General features: G+C 41.0%; 1 protein-coding gene across 1 annotated transcript in view; it reads left to right on the top strand.

Annotated features, from left to right (window-relative positions):
* The window catches only part of LOC105916192 (potassium voltage-gated channel subfamily A member 1), a 49,534-nt gene extending 28,387 nt beyond the window's left edge, over positions 1–21,147 (top strand). Inside the window, exon 2 of the mRNA XM_036149026.1 lies at positions 18,968–21,147. The gene's annotated coding sequence lies outside the window, so the exon portion shown is untranslated. The remainder of the gene's footprint in view (positions 1–18,967) is intronic.
* Positions 21,148–21,924: the final 777 nt, after the last annotated feature.

Here is a 21,924-nt window from a genome sequence, read left to right as displayed (position 1 = left end):
TGCTGTTTCTACTGGCTTTAATGCAGCTGGAGCAAGTGATTCGCTCTAACATGCTATATTTAGGTCCTTGTTGGCTCTTTCACGTCCTCATTTTTCTTTGTGAAATCATTTATTTACATGCTTTGACCTCGGACTGTTTTATAATCTGGGTTTTCACATTTTGTGTAATTTGATAAAACATTGTGTCTCTCTGTGGTTAGTTGTTGATCTCTGAGCTGTGTGACAAATATTTATGACCATCTTTGTAATATTCTGGTCATTGCAGCTTCTTCTGTGGCTGTTTAAGGTTTGGATAGCTCCACATTTTTGCTGTTTTTACACTAAAAAACTATAATTGGTCCAGTTCCTGGGAATAAAATCAGGTCTTAAGGGGCACATAAAGAAAGCAATGCGACATTCCCTGCATGTGATACTGTCAGATTAGGAGAGGATGGCCAAGACTTCCCTAGCTACAGTTGCAGCTGCAGGTCTTTGGGGACGCCTCTCTACTAGCTTTTCATACCAGGAGACCAAAATTTTGGCTTAAGATGAGTTAAATTAGATGGCCAATGTATGTGATTTAAGTTATACAACTGATTTGCAGCTGGAACAAGGTTTGGGATTTGACCAGACCGTAACAAATGAATCTGGTTTGAACCATTCTATCGTAGCTGTGGCTGTGTCTCTATGTGAACTGGAATGAAATTAGAAATTAAAAAGTATCGTCTATACACGTGCAACCGGCCCTTTTAATGACTTCATGACGCCAAAGTGGCCTTATATAGAAATGAGTTTGACACCCCTGCTTTACAGGGTTGTCCTGAATTTAGCTCCACCCGCCTTTACATAAACCCAAACCAGCTCCTCACAAAGCATTGTTACACCATGCCGTCGCCTCCACGATGTTTCACCATAGAGGTGTCTTCAAGGTGACACCCAGTACTGCTTTTCTTCCACTCATAAGGTTTTGAATGCAGGCCCTTTATTTCAAGCACATCATCCCAATATTTCCCGCTGAGGTAACAGCTATCTTTCACGCTCTAACCAGTGGCGGTCAGCATGTCTTCGCCTGACGAAGTTGCAACATAAGACACCATCACCCATGCATTTTGCTCGTACAGTGAAGGAGGCACAAAAGAATCACTATAATGGCCGATGGACGGCCCCCCGGCATACATTTAACCGGGATTTGTTGAAAGTATTATTAAAGTCTCCACCCATCTTGTTCCGTCTCGTCTTGTGAGTTCTATGTATCAGTACACCCCTAAATTTTAACAGATTCTTCTACATGATCTGTTACCATTGACCTCATGGCTGCTTCCCTGATTAATCTGGTCCAGCCTGTCAGTTTAGGTGGACGTCCATGTCTTGGTATGTCTACAGTTGGTCCATCCGTTTTCAGATGCACAGCCAGAGCTCTGGGTTATGTTCAAAGCTTGGGGTATTGTTGTAGAAGCTAACCCTTCTTTAAACTGAACCAGATCTTTCTATCTGACTTGCCTGCTGTGGTTCTTTGGTCTCTGTGATGTTGACTGTCTACTAATGCTATCTAAAAAACCTCTGAGACCTTCGCAGAAAAGCTGGATTTATACTAATAATATATTACACATATGTGAGCTAAATCTGCTAATTGGTGACTATCTTAAATTTCTGTGATCAACACAATTTTTACTAGTATTTATATTCAACCTATTTAAACTAGTAATTCACATTTTCCATTTTTTGTGTAAACTGATTTACATGCAGGGTAGATTTTTACCACAGTGCATTGTCCACTTTAAATTTAAACAACCATACCCAATGTTGAGCAAAATATAATTCAATTCAAATTATTTTATTTTATTTATATAGCGCCAATTCATAAAACGTCATCTCGAGGCACTTTACAAAGTCAAAATCAATCATATTATAACTGACATGAATTGACTAGAAAGTGCTTTACACATTCTGCGAAAGACCCAAGTGAGGAGGGCTGCAGGTCTAGATGACCTGAGGTGTTGTGTGGGTGAGCTGTGTGGCATCATGGCGCACATCTTCAACATCAGCCTAAAGCCGAGTAGAGTACCACGGCTTTGGAAAACCTCCTGTGTGGTGCCAGTGCCAGTGCCTAAGACCACAGACCCCAAAGACCTCAACCAAGACCTCAACCATCTTCGCCCCCTGGTGAGGTCTTCACTGCATCCATTGCAGTTTGCCTACCAGTCTGGCATTCTGGTGGAGCACTGTGGGGATCATGTTCTTTGATTTCTCCAGTGCGTTCAACATGATCCAACCACGACTCCTGAAGTACAAGCTGGAGCGGTCAGGAGTGGACCACCACCTGTCCCAGTGGATATTAGCTCACTGGTTAACCACAGTATATGAGGACACGGGGCTGTGTCTCTGACAGGCTGATCTGCAGCACAGGAGCACCGCAGGGAACTGCACTGGTACTAGTTCTGTTTACCCTCTACACTGCAGGCTTCTCCATCAGCTCATCAGGTTGCCACCTTCAGAAGTCAGAATACGGACAGTGGATCCAGACTTTTAGAGACTGGTGCGAACGGAACCCCCTCACATTAAATGCAGGGAAAACAAAGGAGCTGGTGGTGGACTTTCGCATACACATGGGCCTTTTCCACCACACGTATGTCGTTTGAGAGCCAACGTGTGGGTTCCACCAGTTTCGGGCATCGTGCATGCATCGTCAATGGGGAGTGTTACACAACATGGAAGTTCCAGTAGGTGCTGTTGTCCAATTTAAAGTTTTTCTGACATCCGCCAGAGAAGGAAGAACTCAACACAGGAAGACAACAGAAGAAGAAGAGTCTCGTGGTAAAATCCCTGCGGCCCTGAATGATTACTTTTTGTCTTAAGATGTTCTTTTCTAATTAGCAAAACTGCATCAAAGCTCTCCAGTTGATGTGTGTGTGTGGGGGGACGGTAGTGCCACTCCATCACAAAAGGAGACAACTACGTTTTAGACAAATGTTATGTCCAGAAACCAGTGTTGATATAAATCTAACTGCTAAAGCTTTGCATCTGGAGAAATGTATTAATATTGTTTAGTTTAACATTATAGGCACTGTTAAATGGGAAGATGTTTCCTGGTGAACCTCCATGGAACATATGTTGAGACGTACTTCACCTGAACAATAAACTGGACTGGAGTCATGATGCTCTTCACAGGAAGAGTCAAAGTAGATTCTACCTGCTGAGTGCAGGAGGCGCTCCTGAAGACCTTCTTTGACCCTGTGGTGACATCAGCCATCTTCTATGTTGTGGTCTGTTGGAGGTCTGTAGCAACATATCTGTAGATGAGAGGAAGCGGTTAGATTAGCTCATTACGAGGGCCAGCTCTGTCCTGGTATGCCCACTGGATCCAGTACAGGTTGTGGGAGACAAAAGGATTGAAATATATCATAATTGATGGACAGCATTGCCCACCTCATGCATGGTCGTTCCTCCTCTGTTAGACATTATAATCTCCGTTGTTCACCATGGGTTCTGATTTCATCATCAATTGTTTACAGTCTCTCAGACACTAAGGTACACCTGCACACACTTTGATGCCTTCGAAATGCTGCAGTACTATCATGCACATTTCATATAATTTCATATTGTTCTATAAATAGGCTGATCTTTTTTCCTACTGTTAAATTAAATATATATATTTTTTTAATTCAAAATATCTCATCTTATCAAACATTTCACAATATTTACTCGGGCATTTATTTTTATGTTAGTGTTTCTGATAAAGCTAATCCTCTGCTGCTTCAGAGCTAACCTTAGATTAGATTAGCTTGTTTTTTCACTACTATAAACTGTGTGTTTCTCTGTCTGTGTCTCTGCCTCTGTCACGCCCAAATTTCCCCATTGTCTAAAAGTAAAGGATTCCTTTTCTTATTTTACGTAATGCCTTATTGTATTTACAGAGTTGAATAATTAAAAAAATAACTAACATAAATATTTTAAGACACGCTTACACAATACTCTCAGTTTATCGCTTCCTCGTTGATTTAGAACTCAACATGGAGATGTCTGCTATTTTAGGTTAACACACTAAATAATTTTTTAGGGATAATTATATGTAGTCTGACCTTTATGAAGCAGCTAAATGCAAAAGAACCAGGACAGGAAGTGAGATGTAAGAATCTGAGGAACCGAGGCTCCCCTGAACATACATGCACAACAAATGTTCCGCCCCCGACTGAAAGCCTGAATATTCACAAAATTAACAAATAAATGTTTGAATAAACCAAACAGCAATACATCATTATGGAAAAAGTCAGAACTAAATGTCTTAATCTTAATTATTTGTCTTAATTGTTTCCCATATTTTGGATTAAACCAGGTCAATCATTCTGCCCTTAGTATTAACAATAGAAGGCCTGCACCAATGGCATCAGAATTCCCTTTAACATGCCATGTCTTTGCTGGTCTGGTGATCTGGACTCTTTATTATACCAACTGAAAGTTAAAGGTAATATTTTTATATTTTTGTACTTACATGTGTACAAAAACCACAGCACTTTAAAACATTGGACATTACAAATCTGTACCCCTCAGCAACATAAATGACTAAAAATTGAATGTATAATAACATTGCATAATAACCCATATGGAGGTCGCATGAATATAGCGGAGGTGAAAAGGTGAGTTATAAAACTTTCAAAATTTGACCTGATGTTAGTTTTCAGGCTCCTAAATTCAAAGATTAAAGGATTAACACTCGCATTATGTGATATGTTTCTAGTTGTCAACAAATCTGATGTTCAGAGCCTCTCAGCTGCATCTAAATCTACTCTCTACTCCTCATGTAACTCTTGCTCTTTCATTTGTATATTATAGCTTTAATAAAAATTGCTCCGTAATGTTTAACAAAATTGCTGAAGACTTTGTATTCTACTTTCGTCAGCAGATCTGCAAATATTTCTGCTTTAGCAGGAGTTACTGTTTTTACAGAGCAGAGAGCAAAAATAGGCAGATTTGTAAAACAATACATTAAACATTCTGCGAGACATATTTTCTCTGCTGATCAGGTTGTGCTGCTTTAGAAATTCATGAAGGTGTTGCTACATGGAACAAGTTTCTTAATAACAACAAAATTATCATTTTGGTTCACAGTCTGCGATGAGTGCAGTAAAAAAGGCCATCTTTGTTTATCACCAACAATGGAGCCAAAAAAGTAAAAAGAACAACACAAGGGACCGTCATTTAAGGACCATCTGTTCCTATAAAACACATTTTATTCAGTTTCAAAGCCACTGGTAAACCTCTATTTCTAACAGCACTCTGCTGGAACGACAGTGCAGTTCATCGAGGGGTTACTGGAGCAGGTCGGAAGGATTGTAACACTAACTGGAAGCCAGTGGATACACCACTAAGAGGCAAAAAAAAACATCAACAGACACAATAAATCAGAACGAGAAAGGCAGAAGAAAATAACAAAAAGACTGGAAACATCCGAGATCTTCCTGAGTAAAAACATGTGCCTATAAATGCTAAATAAATTGCAACACACTATAAAATGTTTAGTTATTTTTTTAATGCGTCCTGTCTGGCAATGTGTCATTAAGAATTCGTTGTCTTAATGCCAGAGAGAGCCCAAAAGATTTTACTTTCACAAGTGAACGATACTGCTTTTGCCCTAGTGCTCCGCTTGATTTATATATGCAAAAAGCTATATTAGATTTTATTCTGGGACTATTTCATGTTCAATGGACACAGAAACGGGAAGCGAAAGAGAAAAAAAAGAAGAGAAAAAGACGAAATGCTAAACGGGAAAAAGATGAAAGACAAAAAAGAGGAGAGGAAAAGAGAGAACAAGATAGCATCCTCGGAGTCTGCTTCTACACCTGCAAAGAGAGGAATAAAAGAAAAGCAAAAAGTATTACAGGTACAATCAAACAACGCCTTGATACACCACCGAAAAATATACCGTATTATTTAATATGAGATGTATAAAGTGACAGCTAAAGCTAATAATAGGGGTTTTCTGCATAGAAGTGAATCTGCAAGCGCCTGAATCCGATCACCTGTAGGTGTTTGTGCGAGTGCGTTTCTGTATTTAAGGTTTACCCATAAGAAATATGCTCAATAGTGGTAGCGGATCCAGCCATGGGCCCAGACCCGAGGCCCAGGGGCGAAGCAGCCGCCAGGAGTGAGCCGTCGCACACCCGAGCAACCGGTCCCGGACACAGAGGACCACCTACGCACCAGCGGGTCAAGGCACCATCCAACAGAGGGAGCAGGATGGGGTGGATGAGCTCCATACTTAGTGGAGATCTGAGATGTCCTTGGAAAGGGGGAAGCCCAAACCCAATCTGATAATAGACAAAACAAAAAAACTGGTCTCTGGAAATTTGGCCCACTCCTCCCTTTTGTCTGTGCGATGTGGGAATTGTTCACCCCATTTAAAGTTACCCCACAGCATCTAAAGGAGAGCAGGATCTGGGCTTTGAATAGACCAAGGGCTTTCTATTTTTTAATTGTCAGTAGGTTTTTAGTGGATTTGCTGGTATATTTTTGGTCCACTTCTCCCTCAGCTGTATTTTTTATTAATTGTGGTTATTTTTAAGTTGTCTCACACATCCTCAGACACACGATAGAGTTCATGATGGATTTTATGATGATGTGTAACAACTGAGCCAGAAAAGCCGATATTTAAGCCGGACTTGGTGCTGTGTTTAAAATGGGTTTATTGTAGCGTTTGGAGACGATGACAGGTAAAACAAGCAGGTGATGACGGACCAAAACAGGCGATAACAGGACCGGCCGGTGATAGAGTTGACTGAGACAGGCTGACCAGATAATGATGACTTGAAGTAAGTTTGACCAGAGTAGCAGCCAATGAATCTCCAGAGAGGGCAGAGCAAGCACTTGATCCACACAAAAAAACGCAATAAGACTGGCGGTGCATACAGGGAGCAGAATATCCATTTAGTGCGGGCAGGGCGAGCACAGGAGCACAGGACCAGTAGGCGGTGTAGCACAAACACAGGGAAGATTCATGCAGGCAGTGAGATGTGCTGGCAGAGAAAGGTTGTGAGAGCCTAGTATAAGTAGGTGTAGTCCCAGGTGAAACGGTGTGGTGTGAATTGGCAGCAGCAGGTGAAGCTGATTATGGTGAGTGGAGCAGAGAATGGAGAGAGAACAGCCGAGCAGTCCCAAAAAAATATGAACAAAAAGGGGAGAGAGCGTGACAATGATGAGCCATAAATACAGCTCTTCTTCATGAACAAACAGCACCATGAAGACCAAGGAACCCAGCAGACACATCAGTTTACGTATGACAATTCAGGATGCTGGATCTGTCCCCAATATGGACATTAAAATATGCCCTGAAACAAGTGAAGGTTTCCTTTCATCCACTGAAAGATGTTCAAACTAACATCTGTTTTTCAGGATTAAGGTTGGTGCTTCAGGCCACCAGTTTGGTGTTGGCTGGACATTGATTAATCTTACCCAGTGCCATGGCCAAAGAAGCAGTTTTTGCAGCACTGGGAAGTGTTTATAGGCATTTATTAACAGACACCACACAAGAAAAACCTTCTGCCCAGATAATGTGTCAAGGACATGCTGCCTTTGTCTTCTTGCAGTTCAGGGATAGAGAACAAATGTCTCTGTTCTTGCGAAAGCTGTGTAGGATCTTGACAAGCAAACTCTGGTAATATAATGACTCATGACTTAGAAATATAAATATATGACCTGAAAAACTTAAATCTCATCATTATCTCCCTCTGGAGGGTTACGCTTCAGGCTATCTTTCTCTCCTGTTTCTTTCTGTTCTCGTCTCATTTATTGGTCTCAGAGCAACATGGTGGATAGCTGGTTAATGTTGGACAGCATCTATTTATCCCAATAAAGCAGGCAGTGTAAGTGAAAGATGTGTTTAAGAAGTTGGTCCAATTTCAATCGTGCAGTGTGAAAGTGAAATAAACCAGATTATGTTTTTTTGCTTGCAAAATGCCCATTTCTTGATGGTCCACTTTTTACAACAGTTCTGTTGTATTAAGATGGAGCAATACGGTTCTGGGATTTTTCTCCCTCTTTAATTGAATTAATTTACTTTCTGGTTGAAGATGGTGTGGTGCTTGACCAACCTCCGCTGTGAAGTTGAAACATCTGATCAACATTTGAAAAGTTCAGTTATTGTCTAGATTGCATCTCCAAATCCAGACAAGTTCCAGATTAAGTCCATGAAAAGAACAATAAGAAATGGTTTGGAGGAAAAACATGATGCTCCTGAGAAATAACAATGATAAGGATCATCTTTACTGCTTTCTCTTTTGAATCTTTTGTCCTATATTTAATCTCTTATTGCATAGCCAGAGTAAATCGGGACATTTATCCAGTAAATTCACCTGACAGATAAATCTGGTGTAAAACACGTGAAACTTGTCTGATGACAGCTGTCAGTAATGGATTCCCGTCACCCTTCGCAGAGTTTTGAAGCTATTTTAGGAGCCAAAGGAGGGAAAATCCTGCTTCATTATCCTCAGACGAGGTGGCGCGGCTGCGTCACATCACCCTCCGCTTTTATTTACATTTATTTTTAGTTTTTCTCAGCTGATGGGACACAGCAGCACGTTTGACTCCATGTGCCACGGAAGTCATGCATGAACACACAGATTTAATTACTCAGTAATAACGTTCAGCATGTCTCACCCCGGGTATAAATAGATGCTGTGGGAGTGTGTGTGGAGGGGAGCTGCTGATGGTGGTTCGTGTGCAATAGGCGTGGTCGCATGCTCACGGCAGCCAATCAAAGGGCTTCGCTTGATTCCAGGTTAGTTTGCGGAGGATTTTATTTGATGTGCGAACAGAAAGAGGTCTCTACCAGCTCTGCACATCTACAACACTTCAATTATTTTCACAGCAAAATAGCTCAGGTTCATTTTGACTGAGGTGAGAGCATCGGTGAACACTAGTTTTCAAGTTTTGCAACAGATTCTTAACTACATTTAGGTCAGGACTTTGACTAGAACATGAATAGGCTTAGCCCTAAAACCATTCCACCGTAGCTCTGGATGTATGTTTAGGCTAATCATCCTGCTGAAAGGCGGGTCTTCATCCATCCTGGCATGGACTCTAACCAGCTTTACTGTGCCTGCTGATGAAAAGCTTCCCAGCAGCATGATGCTGCCCCCACCGTGTCTCACAGGAGGGGGGTGGTGTGTTCAGGCGTTGTTCTGGTCCCATCCGACCAAAACATTTGTTGTGTCGCCAGCATGGCTTGATAAAAAACTGCAAACATAACTTCCTTTGTTTTGGAAGTTAGTGTGTCACGAGTGACACTATCCAAAGAAGTGCGTCTTGAGCAGCATCATTTCTTGTGCATTCTCATGGTGCCTGCTGCTTATGACATTTTCATTTGATACACTGATTGGCTAAAACCAACCTTTGGTAGGCGGGAACTAGGAGTCGCTTCACCCAATCAGCTTGGAAAGTCCTGCTGAATGTCCCTCCTTTACCCAAATAGATTTCATCGGAGCAGTTCCAGTTAATAATTTGCAGAACCAAGAGTGCTGGCCAGGTTAGTAGCTCTCTGCAGCTCCTACATAATTACAATGGAGCCTCTTGGCTGCCACTCTAAGTAATGGTCGGCTTACTAAGCCTAAACCTTTAGATGGGCGGCCAGGTCTTGGTAGGTTTGAAACTGTGTTTTTATCGATATTGTCAATATGGATCAGCGCCCAGGGTGTCAAGGACAGGGGTGTAATTAATCACTTCTGTTTTTACATTGAGATTAAATCACATGCTCAGGGACCAATATTTTGTTCAATATTTTCCCTCTGAAGGTAAATAGCTGCACTTTGATTTTATTTAGGGCTGTCTGAGTGGAAGGGGCTCAGTACCTTTTTTTTTGTCATGGTACAACCTCAACGTGGAGTGGATTTTACTGTGATTTTATGTTATAGATCAACACAAGTGGAAGGAATTGATTCATAGTTTTTATATTTTCCTTAAAAAAAAGTTGACAAAATGAAAAAAAAAAAAAACATTCCCACGTCACGATACTGCCACTACCATGTTTAAGTATAAACCTGTGGAGATTACATGATGAGTTAATCCACAGCCTGAAGCTCATGTTGTACAGATCCACTAATAATTCAGTAATTTTAGACATTTTTCTTTTTGTATCACTACAACTCTGCTGTTTATGTCCGCCAGAACTCCCTAATTGCCATGATGTTTAAGTGACCATACTCAGCTAATAAAACTAATATAATTGCATAGAAAAATCTTTATAATGCTATTCTTGCCTCTTGTAAATCCATTGATCCTGTGGAGGAAATTAAAATAAAGACATTATATGATGTAAACCTTCCTTAGAGCCGTCGGTTTGATGAGTCGTCTGCAGGTTTCTGCCCAGACTGAAATCTTTCAGAAATTTTAAAAAGGATAAAGCTTTTTGGTGACTAATATACCACCTCAGTCAGAGCTCTTGTAGCGTCGTTCAGGCACAGATTAATGCGATTTTAAAGGCAAAGCTCTGTAATCTGATCGTTTTGATGCTACAAATCTGAATAAATTCATTGGCCCGTCTCTGCAAGCAGCAGACCGTCTCCCCGACAGCTCATCACCATCACACTTCGCTCCCAGAGAGGACGAGGGTGTGAAGTCGTGGGCTGTGAGCAGCGCCGAATGTTCTCTCATTCATCTCCGACTGTTAAATAACCAGGATGAACTGGAGCAGAAAAGTTGTCACAACAGGAGAACGCTTCTGCTCAGCCAACAGGAACATTTTACAAACCAAATGTGAGCTCGTCTTAACCTGCAACTGTACGTCACGCACGTGCACACGTACAGCTTCAGCAGCAGATATTATTGGTTTCTTATGTGCATCCGCTCAACATGTGACTGCGATGTTTATTGTGCAAACACCAACACGATGCGAGAGGTTTTATGAATGCCGCCACACGTTTGGTTTTGACGGTTACGAATGATGCCACAGGGTAAGAAGATGAAGGGTTTGAATTGACAGCAATAAACCTAAAACCAAACGGGTCTTTCAGAGCTCCCTTAAGACAACTGCATCCTACTAAGAAGCTCTTTTCCACGGCTGCCTGGAGGAATATCAAACCAAAAGCTCCTTTCAGGCTTAAACCGCCCTCCCGGAGCTTCTGATGGGTTCCCACACAGTCTGAAAAAGTCGGGAGTTATTTTCCAGGTCTGCTGCAGAAAAAAAGAAAATTGAGTATGGAAAACAGATATTTACAGACTTTTTTATCTATCCCATCATCAGTATGATAAATATCTGAATTATTTTTTTTAAATGAAAGCAGTTTTCTACTCTTCCTTTTATCCATTAATCTATCCTATTCTATCCATCCATCCATCCATCTGTCCACCCATTCCTTTGTCCATTCTCTTTGCTCAACCAGTCTCTGACATCGGTCTGGTGAAGGCTTCAGCTGTGAAATGTTTGAGGGGTTTTACTGCATGTTGAGCCAGTTATAAATCATCCCGGTGAGATCAAGATCTGGCCTTTTTGTCATTTTTAGCCACTTCTTGGTGGATGTAATGGCACATTTTGGATTAAGGTCATGTTGCAGGGTCCTGTTCTGCTCCAGTACTGATCATTGTCTGTGTCCTCTCCTGCAAACTTTAGTTTAAGCGTCATGGTTTTCTTAGAGAACAAACGTTTCCTTCTTGCAGGCCTTCCAGCAAAGCTTAAGTTGTCCCAGTAGATAATGTATGCTTGTAAGGAAAACCTTGAATTAGTTTAGTCTCCAATAATTAGACATGCCATTTGATGCCGCTATGAGTTTTCATCAGGACCGAGGGGCATGAGGATGATGGCACCAGGGCGCCGTTGTCTCCAGGCGTACTGGGCATTTGGGTGCTGCTGTTGACGCTGCTGCAGGAATTAAATATTAATCACATCATTCTATGGAGCAGGAGAACATTTTCATTCCCTTTGGAAGCTGAATTTAATGTTTATATTCTGTATTTACGCTGCAACAAATACATCAGGGGGAGTAATGTTAAAATGGCATCAAAACATTTCCCATGATCATTGTATTTCTTTTAGCTGTAAAAAGAATGTATTTATTAATTAGAAGTCAGTAAAAAAAAATCATGACAATCCCAATAAGATAAGATGAAGTGGATGTTTTTCTTTGATAGAGTTCATCGCTGGGGTCTTAACTTAAAGCGAGTTGGCTTTTTTTACAGGTCGGAAACTTTGCGAGCCTCGTCTCACTCAGCATCACTGATGGATCATGTAGCGAGCAGAGCATTACATCCTTAAAAGCAGACATCACAAATCCCAGCAGGACCAGGATTTAGCCTGATCCAAATGGTTTTAGAAATCATTACACAGATATGACAAAAATAAAAGGATCTGAACAGATTTCAGACAGCGAATGGCCTGCAGGAAAAAACATTTTAAATCTTCGATCCTTACCGTTACTTACAACAGTACTCATAAATGTTGCCTTTTTTTTTAAATTCTGTCACACTGCAACCACAAATTTTATTGAAATTAGATGTGATTGACCAACATAAAGTAATGCACAATTATGAAGTAAAAAAACACAGGAAGTCCTGTTTGCAGTTTTCCACTGGTCATGTAGGGACTTCACAAACAAGCGGAAGAAAGTGCTTTTGTCACAAGAAACCAAAACTGATATTTTGGCCTTTGATTCAGATTGTCTTTGGTTTTAAAAAAAAAATAATTGCTCTTTGCAATGTTGCATTATTGTGTGGTTCGGAGTAAGAACACCTTGAGGTTAGCAGCTATAATGAAAGACAGTGTTGAAAGGTTAACATACTTTTGCAATGTACATAATCAGTCAAACCTGTTTTCTCATCCACATCGTTAATCCAACAACGGTTTGCATAGTTGCTTCAGTTGGCAAGTTACAGCCCCATTTTGGTGTAGTTAAGGACCCAAAAGGCAGAGGGTGGGAGAAACGTGGAGAGAGACAAAATATTTTAATGAAGTAAAAACAAAAATTCAGAGTTTTCTGTGTCTGTGAGGAAAAGGGGGAAAAGGGAAAAGCAGAGGATCCAGCAGGGAATGAAAGAAACGGTCTTGTAAGCTACTTGGAAGGTGGATAAGAACCAAGTTACTGTGAAACTGAGGAACAGAAACTAACAAAAAGGGAAAACCTACTGACTAAAGGATCTTAATAGCAAAAAAAAAAAAAAAATGACACTAAAAAAACACTAAAGTGTTTTTTTATTGTCATTTTTTTGTGCAAAAAGCAGAACAACAGAAAGAACTAAAGAAACTCAACACCAACAATTGAAAGCTGAGTACGGAAAAACATTATGGACAAAACTGACAACTCAGAATACCCAAATAAAAACCAAATGGGTTAAATGTTAAAAGTCCTGACAGGTCAATCAGCACAAGACCGAACAAGTATAACTTGTAAGGAAGGATCTCTAAAAAAGAGGCACCAGGACTTATTCATTCAGCTGCATCAAAAAGAACCACAAGGCTTCAAGAACAACAGTGTTCAGACCAAAGTCATGATTTGACCGTATAATATAGAACTTCATGTTTGGAGAAAACCGACCACATCTGCACAAAGCACCTCATACTAACGGCCACGCACGGTGCTGTGCGGCTGGTAACTTGGGCTTGTCTTCCACGCTCAAATGTGATAACCTGACTCTAGCCATATGGATGTCGCTCCGCCAAGCTTCACTCACATCCATCTGGGACCTCTCCATAGGAATTGCCTTTTTTGAAGGCTGGGCCTTATCAAAAATCCTTGCATATGATTGGATAAGCCACTTGTCTGTCATCTTTATCGACGTGCTATTTCAACCACTCAAACTGAAGCTAACCCGTGACACTGTGAGAGCGACGCAGGAAAAAACTAAACTTTTTTTTTGTTTTTTAATGTGTTTGCAGCTCTAGTGGCACGCGTTTTATTGACAGTGAGCTGACAGGAAGAGGGGGAAGACAGGCGGCAAAGCGCTGCAGGTCGGAGTCGATCCCGGGCCGACCGCGTCGAGGACTAAAGGCCTCCTAACATGGTTCACGCTAACCGCTAACCGCGGCGGACGCGCCCCGGAAAACAAAACTTGCCAAATCCGGTCGGGAGAAGGGCGAAAACATTGTTTCCACCAACAAAAGCCTTCAGAGCCGTTCTCTGATGTTCTTTTAATGAAACAATATTAGGTAGATTGGACAACACTGAAGAAATAGCAGCATCAATGTTAACGCTTGATCCCTCGATGCGAGCCGCCATTGTCTGAATCAAAACAGTCTCACGGTCACTTCTCCACTACGTCACATCTATGAAACTCCAGCCCTGCGTCCTGATTGGCTGGACAATAAAAGAGAAGTCACTCTATGGGCGATGTCCCAGATGGATGTGAGTGAAGCTAGGCGGAGCGATATCAATCTGGCGAGAGTCAGGTTACAAATGTGAGGCCGCTTGTCCAAAAGCTAAAGCCTGACATAAACCGAATCATTAGGACATTGATCCAGAACCCTGGAGACGGGAGAATCAGGATGTCTCAGTGGCCTGGTCAAAGTCTAGTCATCAATTTAATCGAATTTCTATGGTAGAGCCATAAGAAAGTTGTGCAAATGAACTAACTGGAGCAACGTTTGCAATAAAAGGAGGCTGAAATTCCTCCACAGCTGAAAGTGGATCTAGGAAGGTGCTGGGCTAACACGGCGCACCATGTGACGTTGTCCTGAGGATGATTTTGTATTAGGAGGCTCTGTTGGTCTTTACCATGATGGGCTTTACATGTATCCTCTTGTAAGTGAGCTGAATGTATACAGTGACTGTTGGGACTCGGTGCGTCGTTGCTGTCATGATTTATTTTCAGCTCATTAGCCTCGCTGCCCGACTTCACGACGCCGCGCGCAGAGCCGAAGTGACGGCTGCAAACGACCCCCGAGCGAAACGCTTATTGTCGTGACAGTGCGAGTCAGAGGACTGGGGGTCAAGGTCGGGAAGGGCCCCGTGCTAACTCAGCTGTTTCGGGTGTCGGGAAGCCGTCCCCGTGGAACCAAGGGACGACAGTAAACCAGAGGTGGCAGCAGAAACAGAAGACCTGTCCTCTGTGAGCTGACAGCAACAGCAGGGAGACAAAAACAAAATAAGAAGAGCCCTGCAGGTTAGTGCGATGTTTCACGGCCTCAGCAGTGAATCATCTCGTCCAACTGCTGCGTTCTGTGCTTTTAATCAGGCAGCAACACAGAAAGAACATGCACATAATCTGCAGATAGCTGCAGAAAACACAACACGGTTCAGCTTAACGTCACCCAGGGTTTAATGTGACAACTGGGGCGTGCGCACCCAAATGACTCCATCTTCATCTTTATGCAAAATTACATCTGGAAAGGTCAGAGAGAGTGTGTGTGGTAGAGGCGGCATCGGCCTCACAGTTTCAACACAAACATTCAAAGAAACGAGTCGGTCCTGATCAGAGAGCTTCACTGACTCTCAAAGATCTGTTTATCAGAAACCACGGAGCCACCTGGCAGCAGAGCAACTGAAGTCAACAAAACCACACGGCCTCAGAACTGTGTAGAGATCCTACAGCTCCCCCTAGTGGACAACCAGAGAGTTAAACAAACACGAGCTTCAGGACAAAGAGATTGAGTTTTCCTCTGCAGCTGATTTATGATCTGCTATATGTAAGTTTAAACCAAAGTTAGACATCTGAACTAAAGATTGCAACCATTTATAATAAATAAAAGTAATTTAATGTAGACAGAACATTGTTACCCTCTATAATAAATTACTTTAACCTTAAATTGTGTAGGTCTGCATGTCTGTTTGCATCCTGGGAATGGCAAGACCCTCAGCCCCCACAGTGGCAGCCCCACTGCTTTCTAAGAGATCGGATGAATGCATAGGACACATTTCATTGAAGTTAGAATGAAAAATAAAACTGACTGTCACAGATGCATAATAATAATAATGATAATAATAATAATAATACCACTACTACTACTGCTACTACTACTAATAATAATAGTAATAATAATACTGCTACTACTGCTACAACTAACACTAGAAAAAAATAATACCACTACTACTTCTACTACTACTACTACTACTACTACTACTACTACTAATAATAATAATAATAATAATAATAATGTTGCTACTACTACTACTGCTAATACTAAAAAAAGAAATAATAGTAATAATAATAACGCTATTATAATATTATTATAATATTATTTTTGTATTATTATTATTTTTATTATTATTATTATGTATAGTTAGGGCCATACATATTTGGACACTTTTTACTGACACCTTTTTACTGAGACATATCCCAATTGCAGTCACTTAATTGACATGAACATATTTTGCAGACTCCTTTTGATGGTATCCACATTCAAAGCGGATGAAGGGTTTAGGAGTTCAGCTCTTTAATATCTGCCATGCGGTGGAGGCAGTGTGACGGCTTGACGGAGCATTGCTGCCAGAGGCGCTGGGTTTATTGATTACGTTGGACAGGATAGAAGCAGACGAAGGAATCCTGAGGTGTTCAGAGACGTACTGTTTACTCAAATCCAGCTAAATGCAGTCAAATTAATGGGACTGGGTTTAATAATGCAGATGCAAAATGACCCAAAACCTACAGCCATAACACACTGTTCTACGTACAACCTGCAATGATTTCTTGCATTGTTTCTGGGGCCTCTTGGATTTGGTCTTATCAGGAACTTCCGCTTTCTCCCGGTGGTACTTTCCATGGAGGGTTTTTCCTCCTATGATGGTTCCCCCTGATTCTTCTCGTTCCCCTTGTGTTGTCTGAGTTATTCATTGTGTTTCATCCCTTGGGGCTTCTTGTAGAGTTCTTGCAGAGCTTCGTGAGCTTTTAGAGGTTGGAAGGCACGGCAACCGAATAGAGTCTAAAACCCTTTAGTGAAGGAACCTCGAGATCAGGATCCAAAGCGAAATCTTCTCATTGTCAAAGGGAAACATCAGCGTAGACCAAGGAGAGCATCAAAGCATCAGGGCAGAAAAAAGGAATAAATTACTGAGTGAACTGTATGGGTTTAGCTGGAGGAAACCTCAAACTATCGCCATCTTTAACACCTAAATAGAAGAAAACCAAAGTCTTAAGTGGGATAATAAGACGGCGCCTTGGACGGAGGACACCTTGATGGCAATCTGTATCAAGATAAATGAGCATCAGAGAGGCGCGGCGAGCCAAGCTAACACCTCCTGGCCTTCTTGGACATTCTTTATGGAGGGAAATCAAAGAAGGAAAGTCCTCCTCTCCACTGGATTTAGCTGCTGCATATGCTACGATGGATTACACTGATCCAACTTAATGCCCACGGCCGCGCAATCATTCATAACTACAGGAGCTGTTGAGGGCACAGCCATGGATGCTCCCTGGACCATCTGCCGCTGATGGGGGGGATTAACTTCGAGGAAGATGGCGTTAAGGTGGGGGCGGAGGAACACAAAGACCCTAAGTGGTGGAGCAGCCTGGGGAGACCTCGCACCCTCAGGATGGCTGGGATCTGCTGAAACCTCACACATTTCATGAGTAAAGAGACCGGCCTGTTTATTCATGTCATAAGATGCAGATTAGATGTCAGCAGTCAGTTTTCTGCTCACAATGGCTTGATAAAGTATACGTACACCTTGAAATGTTCTATTTTTTCATGTCACAGAAATCTGTATTACCTGGAATACATGTAATAGGGACAAAGTAGTGCGCGACTCAGGTTTTAAAAGTGTTGTACACATCTGAAAAGTGTGGTGTGCTTTTACATTCAGCCGTCTTGTGTAAATACCTTGTAAGTTTCTACCGGCTTTGCATCGTGAGCGTCCAAAATGTTTTTTTCTGTAAAACTGAGACAGATTCTGACCTGGATTTAGATCTTACTTTGACTAGGCCATTCGCTTTGATCTCAGTCTACGTTCACACTGCAGGCCTTGATGCTCAATTCCGATTTTTTTGTGAAATCGGATTTTTTTGCGTGTCCGTTCACATTTCCAAATATATGCGACTTGTATGTGATCTCTTGTGTGAACTGCATTCATACGCCTCAGTGTCCCGCATGCGCAGTAGAGGACGCGATGATGTCATACGTAGCAAAGCGTGCTCATTGTTTGTGGAAGTAAACAGGAATCGTAATGCTGCAGCGTATGTTGCGTTCTTTACGTTATTCTCCAACCGGAGCAGCACATTACCAACGCAATCTTTTTAAGAAGATCGAAAAGGAAGAGAGCCAAATTTTAGCGGCGTAAGCTGCTTTACTGATACGGACTTCATTCATGATTTTCGAATGACAAAGGCAACCTTTATGTGCGTCTGAACGGATCTCTTTAGCGCTCTCACGTAAAAACACATCTTCGGCGGCCATAGCAGCGAGTAAATGCGTTGCTGTGGGGCTGTATTTACAACAGGTGTTTGTTACCGCACAATAGCCAACCTCTTTTTTTTTTTTAGCCAACCTCTTTGGCATACACAGGTCCACCGTGATGTTTGTCAAGCATCAGTGACGTACAGGTCGGATAAATGCGACCTGGCCGTACAGACACAGGTCGCATTTGAAAAGATCAGATACGTATCGGATTCAGGACCACATATCCAAGCGACCTGGGTCGCATTAAAAATCCGATCTGTGTCGTTCAGACTGTCATGAAAAGATCAGATCCAGGTCTCATATGGGCAAAGAAATCGGAATTGGGTCACTTCAGGCTGCAGTGTGAACGTAGCCTAAGCCAGTCCATTGTATCTCTGGTTGCGCGTTTAGGACGGTTATCCTGCTGAAAGGTGAACCTCCACCTTTTACAACAACATTTTCCTCCAGTATTGCCCTGTGATGAGCTCCATCTATCATTGCTGGCCTGTTTCCTGTTGACACTGAGTAGCATTCCCACAGCATGATGCTGCCACCACCATGTTTTGCTGTGGGTGTGGTTAGTTTAGGGTGATGTTCAGTGATTATTGCACCTAAAACACTACCTCAGGATGAATTTAGAGGCAGGAATGGTGAATAACTTGAAGAGAAACTAAATCGCCGTGTGTCTTCTTGTCTCCACAGAGAGTCGAAGCCCTGCCCCTCCGACCATCTATCGGACTGCGGGACCGGAACCATCTGCTGCGCTTCCAGTCAGAATCAACATTCCTGTTCTTGGAACTCTGTGCCTTCAACCAAAACTCATCCTGTTTTGGGATTTTTACTCTTCCCTTGCAGCAGCTTTGGAGGATTTTTTTTTCCCTTCCTGATGGATGAAGGAGGGACTGGGAATCGAGCTACTGTCTCTCTGTGGAAATAAAGAAAGAAAAAAAAAAACAATAAAACACATCCAGGATTTTCATCTTTGGATCGATTTAATGTGTTTCTTTTTTTTCTACAGATCGTGTCAGTGATTTACTTCCTATTGGAGGAAATCCCTCGCTGTGCAATATAAATCCATATTTCTGTGAAGTTGTCATGTGGATGTAGAATCTGGACGAACATTTTGGTTTATTTTTATAATAATGTTTTTCCTGATTTCTATTTTTCTAAAATGAAGTGAGACAGATGAAGGGGAAAAAAATAAAAGAAAATTGACCCTTTGAAAACATTTTAAAGGAGGACGGACGTTTGGATTTTGGTTTTCCTCTGATACACCCCCTTCCAAAGCCATAGCCTATCTCAGATAACAGACAATGCATTCAGGGTCACTGTCTGGGGCGGACACATCAGCTCGTCTCAGCTGGGGGAACTTTTTAGGTGATGTCTTCTGTAAGTTCAGGCGCTAAATCCGAAGTATTTAGTATTCTCTACCTTTGTGTGGCCTGCTCTTCTCGCTGTTCTTTTGTACCTACATATCAATCAGGAAACAAGAAGTCAGAAAAAGCAATGAGTACGTTCTCCAGAAAAAGGATGGAGGACACTCTGAGTTCTCAAACAGAGTCTAAAGTAAGTGACAAAATGTTCAAGGTGAGTTTACACTGCAGTTTAAATACCTTTTTAGGTTTACAACTTACTTACTAACAGATGGAAGAATATAACAGAAAACACTGCTTAAAACATTTGGTTCAACGGGTTGCCACCAGTATTTTCTGGGAACCTAAATGTTACTTCCTGGAAATTTAGTGGGTACTTTCTTAATACTTAAAGGATCCTTTCTTGGAAATGACACGTTTTTTTTTGCAAAACTTTATGGTTAAATTTAGCTAACTTACATGTTACTCTCGTATGACTTTCCTTTAACATAGACTGTATTTTGCTGTAACGTACAATTTAATTTCGTTATTAGAACCCCGAGGTTACTCTCCGAAAACCTACAAATGTTGCCCTATGCAGAACCAAAGACAAAAAAACAAAAAACAAAATAACCTGTTTTTTTTTTGTGAAAAAAATAAACTGTAACTCTTGGGAAAGTCCTTGGTAGGTTTCCAGGAAATCAGTCTGTAAGTTTTGGTAAACCTCTAGGTTCATGAAGCGTTTTTTTAAGTTCCAGCAAAATTGCCAACTAGTCCAGAAAAATTATCTGCTAATAAAATTTAAAAACATCCATGAAACAGGCCTATAAGACCTAATGAGTATAACTTTGGCTAAAAACTGAATCAACAAATGCTTTTAAATATAGATGGAGTGTCAAATTCTGGTTTTAAAAGGTTTAAAAAAATAATAATTTCACAACTGAAAAAAAGGAAAAATACCAGCAATATTTTCTAGACCTATTTTTCTTGTCATTCATTTGGAAACTCATTTGTGCTTATTTTTAAATAATTTTCCACACATAACAACGTCCAGTGGGAGAACATGTATCAGCCCTCATTTAGCTAAAGCCTTAGGTTTTTCGTTATTTCAAAACCTGAACTTAGAAAATGAAATGGTGGTTCTTTAAAAAATGACAACATAAAAAATTTTGAACTGAGGGCAAAAATGGCAATTTGGCCATAAAGTTCTGCTTTAAAGTAACTTGTATGTTTCAGGAAAGGAACTAAGAAACCTAAAGTAACTTTAAGGTCACTGGAAAATGCCCACAGTTAATAGAAAATAACCTACAAATCCTGGCAGTACCCTTTAAGATACATGAATGCAACCAGCCTTCCCAGGAAAAGCCTACTGAAAATAGCCTGTAAGTTTCAGGAAAGTAAAAAATAAGTTCTGCAAGAACCCTTAAAAATCCCAGAAAATAAACAGGAAATGTGTTCCAGGAAAGTAATTTGTAGGTTCTAGAAATATACAGGCTGTTTTATGTCTTACCATCAATTTATCTGTTCTATGGTAAAAAAGGTAATCAACTAATTGTTGCAAATGAATAAACTGCAAATAAAAATTTGTAATTTAAAGTACAATCCCCAAGAAAGCTTCAAAAGCATTAAATTCATGTTTGTTTAAAAAATAAATAAATAAAAGAATCCCTTGAATGGCTTTTTGGTTAGCCGACGGCAAAAAAATTCTATGCCGCTAACATCAGTGTGTTTTTACATTTTTCCAGCTTCTATATATGTGCTAGTAGTAACTATATTATATGCAGAGGGATTAGTTCCCAATTAACCTGAAAAAAAAAAACAATAAGAAAAGAGGTTTAGTATTTTCATAAGAAGTTTGGGTTATGTGAAACGTGTGCAGATGGCCTATTAATATGAAGGTTGTGTTTCTGCACACGTGTCCATACCTGATATTTTCTCAAAAAATCTGTTACACATCCTCCGCATAATGAAAAAAAAAGGAAGCACTTTTATCCACATCCACCTGCCCGGGGAAAATGGGGTTTCATTTGCAGCTAACAACACCATTATTTTAAAGGTCCAAGCAATTCTAATGAAAAAGGGCTCTGTTTGAGAATTTACTCCTGCTCTATTAGTTGTCTTCTGTTTTCTGCACTTATAAACTGTGCTCCATGTCTCCTTGATGCTGCTATCAATGTAGTGTGTAGATCGATGTTCAGCCCTAATCCTGGCACAACATCCTCTGTTAGCGCTCCTTCAGCGTTTTTTTTTTTTTTTTTTTTACTGGAATATTGTGCATCATGAAGTCAAAACAATGCACTCGCGGTT

The sequence above is a fragment of the Fundulus heteroclitus genome, chromosome 17 (assembly GCF_011125445.2).
Source record: "Fundulus heteroclitus isolate FHET01 chromosome 17, MU-UCD_Fhet_4.1, whole genome shotgun sequence".
Taxonomy (NCBI): domain Eukaryota; kingdom Metazoa; phylum Chordata; class Actinopteri; order Cyprinodontiformes; family Fundulidae; genus Fundulus; species Fundulus heteroclitus.
This window is presented reverse-complemented; position numbering and strand designations above follow the sequence as displayed.